Source organism: Myotis yumanensis, unplaced genomic scaffold, assembly GCF_028538775.1.
Source record: "Myotis yumanensis isolate MYYU_CA2020_CCGP unplaced genomic scaffold, mMyoYum1.0.hap1 SCAF_6, whole genome shotgun sequence".
Taxonomy (NCBI): domain Eukaryota; kingdom Metazoa; phylum Chordata; class Mammalia; order Chiroptera; family Vespertilionidae; genus Myotis; species Myotis yumanensis.
Window position 1 is genome coordinate 90,975,880 of NW_027223757.1, and position 10,178 is coordinate 90,986,057.

Sequence of the window (10,178 nt, forward strand, 5' to 3'; positions counted from 1 at the left end):
CAACATCAGTGGCTTCTGAAGAAAGACATTAACGTGTTTTTCAAAGATGCTGGCACCCCTTACTAATGGTGTCTAAGCCTTTGGTGAAGGGAATATATTCTGGGCTCACTGGGGGCCCATAACTGTATGTACATGGTATTGGTGGTTTTACACAGGACACAGTGTTCTAACCTTTCTGTCCTCCTACGTCTTTACGTTTCTTTTTCTGTATTAAAAAAAGTTTTTTTTTTCCTGTCACCTCAAGCTGTTGTGGTCCACTGTTAAGAGAAGACCAGAGTGGATCTGGGTTTTGGTTAACCAACTGAGCGAACTGTTAGAACTTCTTTCAGCTGTTAGCACAATGAGTATAGAACCTTGAGTGAGGACACCACATCAAGTAACTTAATCCCCATCTAAAATGACATGCCTCCCAACTTGGTGGGTAGACACAGAACCCAGTCTGGCTATAAATTAGTAAATCCTGTAATCATTGTGTGTGTGTGGAAGCCTTCTACTCCAAGGTTTGATTTGAACTTTTCCCTCCCACAACAGGCCCAGCTCTGACTCCAGTTATAGAGGCCTGCCTTCCTCTTGCAAAGGAAGAGGTAGATGTGTTTCCAAGCGAGGGAGAAACAGCTTCATCTGATAAGGGGGGAGAGGTGGTTTCAATGGGTAACTCAAGTGGAGGTGCATATTGAAGTTAGAAGCAGGAGGGCAATTGCCAATCCCTTCCACCCAAGTCCTAGCACAGAGTCATTCTCTGAAAAGAACTGGCCAAAACCGGTTTGGCTCAGTGGATAGAGCCTCGGCCTGCAGACTGAAAGGTCCCAGGTTCGATTCCGGTCAAGGGCATGTACCTGGGTTGCGGGCACATCCCCAGTAGGAGATGTGCAGGAGGCAGCTGATCGATGTTTCTCTCTCATCGATGTTTCTAACTCTCTATACCTCTCCCTTCCTCTCTGTAAAAAATCAATAAAAAAAAAAAAGAACTGAACAGAACGCCCAGCGGGACCTGGGGCCGTGAGGTGCGGCACCCCAAGTAAAGCCCTTTCTCAAATTCTGAAATTTGAGGACTTTGCTGTAAAGCAAGACCCTGTACCTTACCGAAGCAATGCAGGCCTCCTGGCTCATGGCCTCACTGAGATGTCCTCTTCCCTGTTTTTATAATCTGAACAGAAACCCAAAGATTGCATCACATTGAGAGAGGCCTATAGCATGAAAGTGGAAAACCAAGATAAAAAAATGGAAAAAATATCTGACAACAGAGACAATTGACAGAATAGAAACAATAACAACAAATAATATTCTCAAATAGATAGCTTTTTTCTCTACAAAAACAAATAAACAAGAAGTCATAATAATATGAAGAAAAGAGTAAAGAATAGGAATCTTGAAAATTTAAATATGATTGCTGATTTGAGGAAGATGATGATAGCAGCATAGTTTTTAAAATTAAACCTTTATTGTGTATAATTGAAATAAAGTGCACATGTGTAGATCATAAATTTATATGTTTTGACCTATCTATGCATCCATAAAACCGTCACCACAGCCCCAGCCAGTTTGGCTCAGTGGATAGAGCATCAGCAGACTGAAGGGTCCCAGGTTTGATTGTGATCAAGGGCACATGCCTGGGTTGCAGGGTAGATCCCCAGTAGGGGGAGTGCAGGAGGCAGCCAATCAATGATTCTCTCTCATCATTGATGTTTCTATCTCTCCCTCTCCCTTCCTCTCTGAAATTAATAAAAAATATATTTTTTAAAAAAGCAAAACATCACCACAATCAAGATAATGAGCACATCCATCATGTCCAAAAGTTAGGTCAGGCCTCTTTTTTAAAAAAACATATTTTTATTGATTTCAGAGAGGAAGGGAGAGTTATATGCAATGAGTTGCTCTGCTGATTAAATAATAAGTGTTTCTCCTTTAAATATTTTTTTATTGGTTTTTAGAGAAAGAGGGAGGATGAAATAGGGAGAGAGAACATTGCTGAGAGAGAAACATCATGGATTGGCTGGCTCCTACACACCCCCTACTGGGGATCAAACCTGCAACCCCGGCATGTGGCCTGACTGGAAATGAACCAGGGATCTCTTGGTGCATGGGACAACACTCAACCAACTGGCTGGGCCATCTTTTTAATATTTAAAACAGCCTTATTGGGATACTAGAGGCCCAATGTGCAAAATCACACGTGGTATCCCGCGGCTGCCCGCCCACCCGCCACCTGCCTTGCTGCGATTGGAGCCTGTGGGCCTCGGGGGAGAGACAGAGGTGCTCAATGCACCTCATGGTGACTGGTCATTTAGTCGTCCTGGTCGTCATGGACACTGGCTTTTTATATATATAGATAACTTACATACCATAAAATTCACCCATTTACAGTGTATCATTCAAAGATTTTTAGAACATTCACAGAATTGTGTAACCATCACCACTATCTAATATTAGAATATCTCATTGCCTCCCAAAGCACCTCATCTCCATCAGCAGTCACTTCCTGGACTTTGAGGACTTCACAATCAGGCAAGATTGCTGCGTGTCTCCTCTCCATTCCAGGCAAAGGCTGATCTACCGTCTGTCTCTAGGCCTGCCTGTTCTGGCCATTTTGTTTAAATTGAATAGTAATATATGTAGTGTTTCGTGACTGGCTTCTTTTCGTCTCATGTTTTTAGGGTTTATCCATGTTGCAGCATGTATCAATACTTCATCCCTCTTTACAAAATTTTTTCAATTCTGAAATAATTATAGATTCACAGGAAGTTGCATAGATAGTACAGAGAGAAAGACCCTCTGTACTCTTCACCCAGTTCCTCCCAATGGCTACATCTTACCTAAACATTGGTACATAATGTGTGCATCAGTTTGTCACATGTGTAGATTCATATAATTGCCACCACTCTCAGGATACAGAGCTATTCTGTCACCACAAAGATCTCTCTGTCCCCCCCCTCTATCATCCCTAACCAGTGGCAGCCACTCCATTTCTCTCTCTATAATTTTATCATTTCAAGAATGTTTATAAATGGAATCACACATTATGTGACCACTTGAGAGTATCATAATGAATTTACCCTAGTGTTAAAAAAACACATGCAAGTATAACTAGATAGATAGTGAAACCAAAGTCTCATGGATGATACTTATAACAAAAGTAGCTGACAAACCCCAGGGTAACAGAAAGCAGGACTAAGACAGCAGCTCCACATCTGCACAGCACCAGCACCAGCACATGTGTGAGAGGACGCTGAGGCAAGAACGGTGTGTCTGGGGGACCCGAGAGAAGAGGACCCTAACATAGTGCCCAAAATTATTGTCGGAAAGTGAAGTGGGGGGTTCTGAGAACAGGAGCAGAGACGGGGAGGGATTTCGTTCACTGCGGTGGCCGGTCAGTGCAAGGCCATCCCCAGGAAGGTCACGCACGATTCATTCATGAGACTCCACGCTGAAGAGGTTTTTTGTGTGTGTGTGTGTTGTTTTTTTTGAAAAGTTAGTGAGCTGTAATGATATTTCTTTTGTGACATCAAAAGCAGCAGGTACGGAATATAATTTGCTGAAATCATAAATACTGAGATTGCAGTATGCACGTACAAATCACATTTAGGCTCAGCGCACCGAAAGCCTCGGTAAATACATACACGCCTGAGTGCAGTGCTGAACGGGGCGTGCGCCCGGCCTCAGTACTCCCACTCATCCCGCTTCAGGTGCAGGAAGCTGAGATGTTCTGGGCCAGCTTCACGGCCTGCTTCCGGGCCGCCTTGCTCTGCTCCTCACCCTGCGGGTGCACCGCGTCCAGGGCCAGCAGCTGCGTGGTGAGCAGCTCCTCCAGCCGGATGTAGTTCTTGTCAGTCCGGTTCCTGTCAAACAACAGGACTTCTCCCAGGATCTCCGACAGGTGGCCCAGGACGGTCCAGACGGCCCTGTGGGACCGGTGCTTCCCGCACACGAAGGCCTTCCTCTTCTCCAGCGCCTCCTTCAGGTCGATGTGATGAGGGTCTGCACCGCGATCACCGCCCTCCGCCGGGCCTCCCGGATGCAGGGGTTCTTCTCCAGGCTCACCTCGTCCAGCTGCCCGATCAGGGCCTGCAGCTCCGCCTTGGAGCTCAGTTACAGCTCAGGAGAGTTCTGCGCCTGCAGGAGCTCGTTTTTAATCCCTCTCATTCCCTTGAGGGCCTTTTCTATTTTCAGGATGGAATGATTCTGTCCCAGGTCAAACGCATAGGTGGTATCTGCTTCCTCTCCCAAAACCAAATACTTCAGTAATTTTTTGATGTCCTCCACCACCTCCCGGCGGTAATTCCGGATCTCCGTTCGCCCACACACGTCCAGCGCGTCCAGATCCGCTATCATCCCCGAGAGCACGCACGACAGGTGCTTGCACGTCTCCTTGTTGGCCACGTCCATCAGCAGGGCGATCAGAGTGGCCCTAGCCTTGTTCACCTCGCGCATCACGCAGTTGATTTTGGCCACGGAGGGGTGCGCGTCCTCGGAGAGCGGCAGGGACGGCCGCCGCTTCACGCAGTCCTTGATGATCTGCACCGCGCAGATCTTGGTGAGGGTGTGGTAGCGCTCTTTCCGCAGGGACACCTTCGGAAGTTGGGGAGTGGAATCAAAATTAAGCAAAACAGGGACAATATAAGGAGCAAAGAAAACACAAAGGCAAAATAAAATTGGAGTCCTAGCCGGAGCAATTGGGCAAGAAAAAGGAAAAAAAAGTTTCCAGTTTGGAAAGGAAGAAAATTTCCTCTGTTTACAGATGATTTGATCTTATATATAGAAAACCTCAAAGATTCCACACACAAAACTGCTAGAACTAATAACAAACACATTCAGCAAAGTAATGGGGTACAAAGTCAGCACACTAATAAACAACCTGAAAAGGAAATTATAAAAACAATTTCATGAGAACATTTGGCTCAAATAAACTCTTATAAAAATTTTTTTAAAATTATTTCATTTAAAATAGCATAAAAAATAATAAAATGCTTAGGAATTAACCAAGGAAGTGAAAGACAAGTAAAACTACAATATATTGCGGAAAGAAATTAAAATATAAATAAGTAGAAATACATGCTATGTTCAAGGATTAGAAAACTTAATATTGTTAAAATGTCAGTATTACCCAAAGGGATAAAAAGATTCAGTGCAACCCCTATCACAATCCCAGTGACATTTTCTGCAGAAATAGAAAAATTCATCCTAAAATTCAAATGGGATATCAAAAGACCCCAATTAGCCAAAACAATATTTAAAAATAACAAAACTAGAGAACTCACATTTCAAAACTTACTACAAAGCTGCAGTCATCCAACAGTGTAGCACAGGCCTAAAGGCAGTAATATAGACGAATGGAATAGAATGGAGAGCCCAGAAATAAACACTCCCAGATATGGTCAACGATTTTTGACAAAGATGTGTTCAATGGGGGATAGGACAGTTTTTTCAACAGTGCTAGGAAAAACTAGAGATCCACATGCAAAAGAATGAAGTTGGACCCTTACCATATACAAAAATTAATCCAGTGTGGGTCAAAGATCTACACTATAAAACTCCTAGAAAAAAACATAGAACAAAAGCTTCACAACATCAGATTTGGCAACGATTTCTTATATTTGACACCAAAGTCACAGGTAACAAAAGAAAAAATAAGCAAATTGGCCCTAGCTGGTTTGGCTCAGTGGATAGAGCATTGGCCTGTGGACTGAAGGGTCCCAGGTTCGATTCTGGTCAAGGGCACATGCCCGGGTTGCGGGCTCGATCCCCAGGAGGGGGTGTGCAGGAGGCAGCTAATCAATGATTCTCTGTCATCATTGATGTTTCTATCTCTCTCTCCCTCTCTCTTCTTCTCTGAAATCAATATATATATATATATATATATATATATATATATATATATTAAACGAATTGGACTTCATGAAAATTAAAAACTTTTGTGCAGCCCTGCTTGGTGTGGCTCAGTTGGTTGGGCATTGGTCCATGCACCAGGAGGTTGCTGGTTCCATTACTGGTCAAGGGCACATGCCCAGGGTGCTAAGTTGATTCTTGGTAGGGGGCCTGACGGAGGCAGCCAATGAATGTTCCTCTCTTTCTCTCTCTCTCTCTCTTCCCTCCCTCTCTATTTCTCCCCTTCTTTTCTTCTCTCTCTAAAAAAAATCAATAAATTATTCTAAAAAAAAAAAAAGTTTGTGCGTTGAAAGACACTATTGACAGAGTAAAATGACAATCCACAGAATGGAAGAAAATATTTGCAAATAGTTCATACGATAAGAGGTTAATTATCCAGAATATATAGAGAACTCCTCAAACTCAACAACAACCCAATTAAAAAATGGACAAAAGAACTTAAATAAACATTTCTCCAAAAAAGATATACAAATGGCTAATAGACCATGGAAAGATGCTCAACACATTAACCATTAGGGAAATGTAAATCAAAACTACTATAAGATACCACTTCACACCCCTTAAGGTAGCTACTATCACAAAAATAAAAAACAAGAAAGACAAGTGTTGGTGAGACATGGAGAAACTGGAATTCTTGTGCACTGTTGGGGGAAATGTAAATGGTACAGCGTTGTGGAAAATAATATGGTGGTTCCTCAAAAATTAAAAAAATAGAACTACCATACGATTCAGCAATTCCATCTCTGGGTATCTACCCAAATTATTTGAAAGCAGGGTCTCAAAGAATTATTTGTGCACCCATGTTCATAGCAGCACTATTCACAATAGCTAGGACATGGAAGCAACTCAAGTATCTATCAATAGATGAATGTTTTAGGGGCAAAAATAATATTGGGGACTAGCTACGGTTATGGGAAATATTAATCACTAGAGGCCTGGTGCACAAAAATTTTCCACTTGGGCGGGGGGTCCCTCAGCCCAGCCTGCGCCCATTTGCAGTCCAGGACCCTTGGGGGATGTCCACCTGTCGACTTAGGCCCACTCCCTGGGGGATCAGGACTAAGCTTGCAGTCAGACATCCTCTGGCAGCCAGGGAACCCTCGGGGGATGTCTGACTAAAGGCTTAGGCCCCCAAGGGAGCTGTGATGAGGAAGCTGGGGTGACAGAGGAGCCACCCTGTCCCGCCCCACCTCCTGGGGTCGGGTCACACACGGGATGCCCGGGCGGACTGGCAGATCGCTGCTACACCACCCGGCCACCCCAGGTTGGGTTGCACACGGGATGCCCGGATGGCAGCTGGGCGGGCTGGCAGATCGCTGCTACACCACCCAGCCACCCCGGGTTGGGTTGCACATGGGACGCCCACCGCCCCGGGTTGCAGATAGCAGGCCCAGATGGCGGCAGGGCAGGTGGGATGGCGCTGCCCTGCCCTGCCTGAAGTATGCAAATTAGCCGCCATCTTTGTTGGCGGTTAATTTGCATATCACACTGATTAGCCAATGGGAGGCGTAGCAAAGGTACGGTCAATTACATGTTTGTCTATTATTAGATAAGATGCTCTGTTAACCATAATTGCCTTGTTCTGGTTAAAGAAAGAACATTCCAACCTGGCTGGGGGTTGTAAGACACTCCCCCCACAACCCGCCTCAGCAAACCAGGGAGTCAACCTTGGAATGTGGTCCATTCTCATTCAAGAACTGCCTGTTATCATGGAAAGATTAACAACCTTGTTGCCCAAACAATGGAGTCTCACCCCAGCCCTAATTCCCTACTTCCCCATGCCTGTAGTCCCTAATTCCCCATGCAATCTTTGCCTGACCCCAAGCATGTCAAACTTGTGGCCCACGGGTCGCATGTGGCCCACAATGAGTATTTTTGGGGTCCAGCCAATATAACGATATGTAAGAAATGTTTTAATAAAAATTTCGTAACTTAATTTTTACAATATCCTGTTATACATAATCCTATATAATAAAAGGCTAATATATAAATTGTCCCCTCAGGAGTTCAACCTACTGGGAATTCGACTGCTCGCTATGACATGTGCTGACCACCAGGGGGCGATGCGGAACGAAGGAAGGACCCTGCCGGCAGCCAGCAGTGGGGGAAGCAAGGCCCCAATCAGCCCTGATTGCCGGCCAGACCTAAGGACCCTACCTGTGCATGAATTTCATGCACTGGGTCTCTAGTTATTTATAACGAACCACAACATTTGCTAATGACTGATTATTATAATCATGTTGCACTCATTTCCCTTACACACCTTACGTGCAAGCGCACCATTTCTCTACACTAATACTAGCAGTGAGTATTTTAGTAGCCAACTGCCACATCATTAGTCTTGTACTGACTTTGTACTGACTTGTTTGGTGTGCACAACAGGAAATATTTCGCTTTCAGAAAATAAGAAAAATAGGTTTATTTGTCTTACGTGTATTAATTTGTGCAGTTATTCAGTGTCTGGTAAGTTAATATTCAAGAAAAAAGATTAATTTTTATTAAAATTTCTATTATTTATGTTAACGATGACTCATTTATTTCAGCCCTTTGTATTCAGCATGTCTCTATTGAAGTAAACCTACGTTTCTATGAAAATTGAAGCTTTTTCTTTTTGTGGCCCACATAAATTTAAACCTTTTTTATTTGGCCTGGGTTAGCCTTTGGGTTTGACATGCTTGTCCTACCCTATATAAGCAGCTGGCTTATGGGGGAGTGCAGAGCGGATTTTTGTGGATGACCTCCTGCCCTCCCATACTGCAGGCAGGATTGGAATAAATGCTCATATATGATTCAACCCTGTCTCTGCTGAATTGGCAGCATGGACCCATTGATTGTCCAGTTCTGTATGAATAAGAAAAATATAGTATATACATATTATTCAGTCTTTTTAAAATAAATATATAAATTTTTATTGATTTCAGAGAGGAAGGGAGAGGGAGAGAGAGATAGAAACATCAATGATGAGAGAGAATCATTGATTGGCTGCCTCCTGCACACCCCACATTGGGGACTGAGCCCACAACCCTGGCATGTGCCCTTGACCGGAATCAAACCTGGGACCCTTCAGTCTGCAGGCTGAAGCTCTATCCACTGAACCAAACCAGCTAGAGCCATATTATTCAGTCTTAAACTGTAAGAAAATCCTGCAATATGTTACAACACAGATGAGCTTGAGGACATTGTGCTAAGTGAAATAAGACAGTCACAAAAAGACAAATATGATTCCACTTTTATGAGATTCTTAGAGTCAAAACCATAGTGCTCTCCCTCTCCAAGCACACTCATGCCTCCCACCCCCCCCCCCCCCCCCAGGCACCTTACCATCAGCTTCCTCACTCCCCAGCTCCAAGGGCCCTTTCTTTACTCTAGAACTTGTTTGCTAAGCCCATTTCTTCTAGGAATTACTTTTCTTTACTTTACCAAATAAATGTTCTCTTACAGTTTGGGTCTTGCTCTGATTTCTTTCCTAGCCAGAACCTAAATACCAGGAATGCTGAGCCCAGGTTTGGCCTCACCCCACCAGTCAGACACCTGGTGCCATTCCTGTCACCTACATATTTGGTGCCCTGTGACTCGGATTGTTTAATCGCCGATGCAGGACTATTCCATCACCACAAAGATCTCCCCGTCCCTCCTTCCATCACCTCTAACCGGTGGCAGCCACTCCATTTCCACGATATAACTTTGTCATCTCAAGAACATCATCTCAGCACATTACTGAGACAACCTGGACAGATATGCGAAGGGGGAGGAGCGGGGGCTCGGGTAAGGATGGTGAGTCTGGAGGCAGGCGAGCAGGGCACCTCGCTTGGGACTGCAGTAGAGTGGAGTCCGCCTATCTGAGCAGAGTAATTCCTCGCCACCTTGGCTTGAAAGACATGACTGTGTTCTCTTTCCTCCCTGCATCTTTTGCTCTGGCCATGGGGTCCTCTCTCTCTCTCTCTCTCTCTCTCTCTCTCTCTCTCTCTTCTCCTTCTCCTTCTTCTTCTTTTTAAAATATATCTTTATTCATTTCAGAGAGGAAGGGAGAGGGAGAAAGAGATAGAAACATCAATGATGAGAGAGAATCATTGATTGGCTGCCTCCTGCATGCCCCCAATGGGGATCGAGCCCACAACCCAGGCATGTGCCCTTGACTGGAACCAAACCCAGGATCCTTCAGTCCGCAGGCCAACATTCTATCCACTGGGTCAAACTGGCCAGGGCTCCATTGATTTCCTAGAGGAGCAGAAGAGAGAGGGAAAGACAGAGAGAAACATTGATGTGAGAGAAATACATCAATTGGTTGCCTCCTG

The 10,178-nt window shown here is 44.5% G+C and overlaps 1 pseudogene; it reads right to left on the reverse strand.

Moving 5' to 3' along the window:
* Positions 1–3,656: 3,656 nt before the first annotated feature.
* LOC139012937 (BAG family molecular chaperone regulator 5-like) lies at positions 3,657–8,166 on the reverse strand (annotated as a pseudogene).
* Between the last annotated feature and the right edge of the window lie 2,012 nt (positions 8,167–10,178).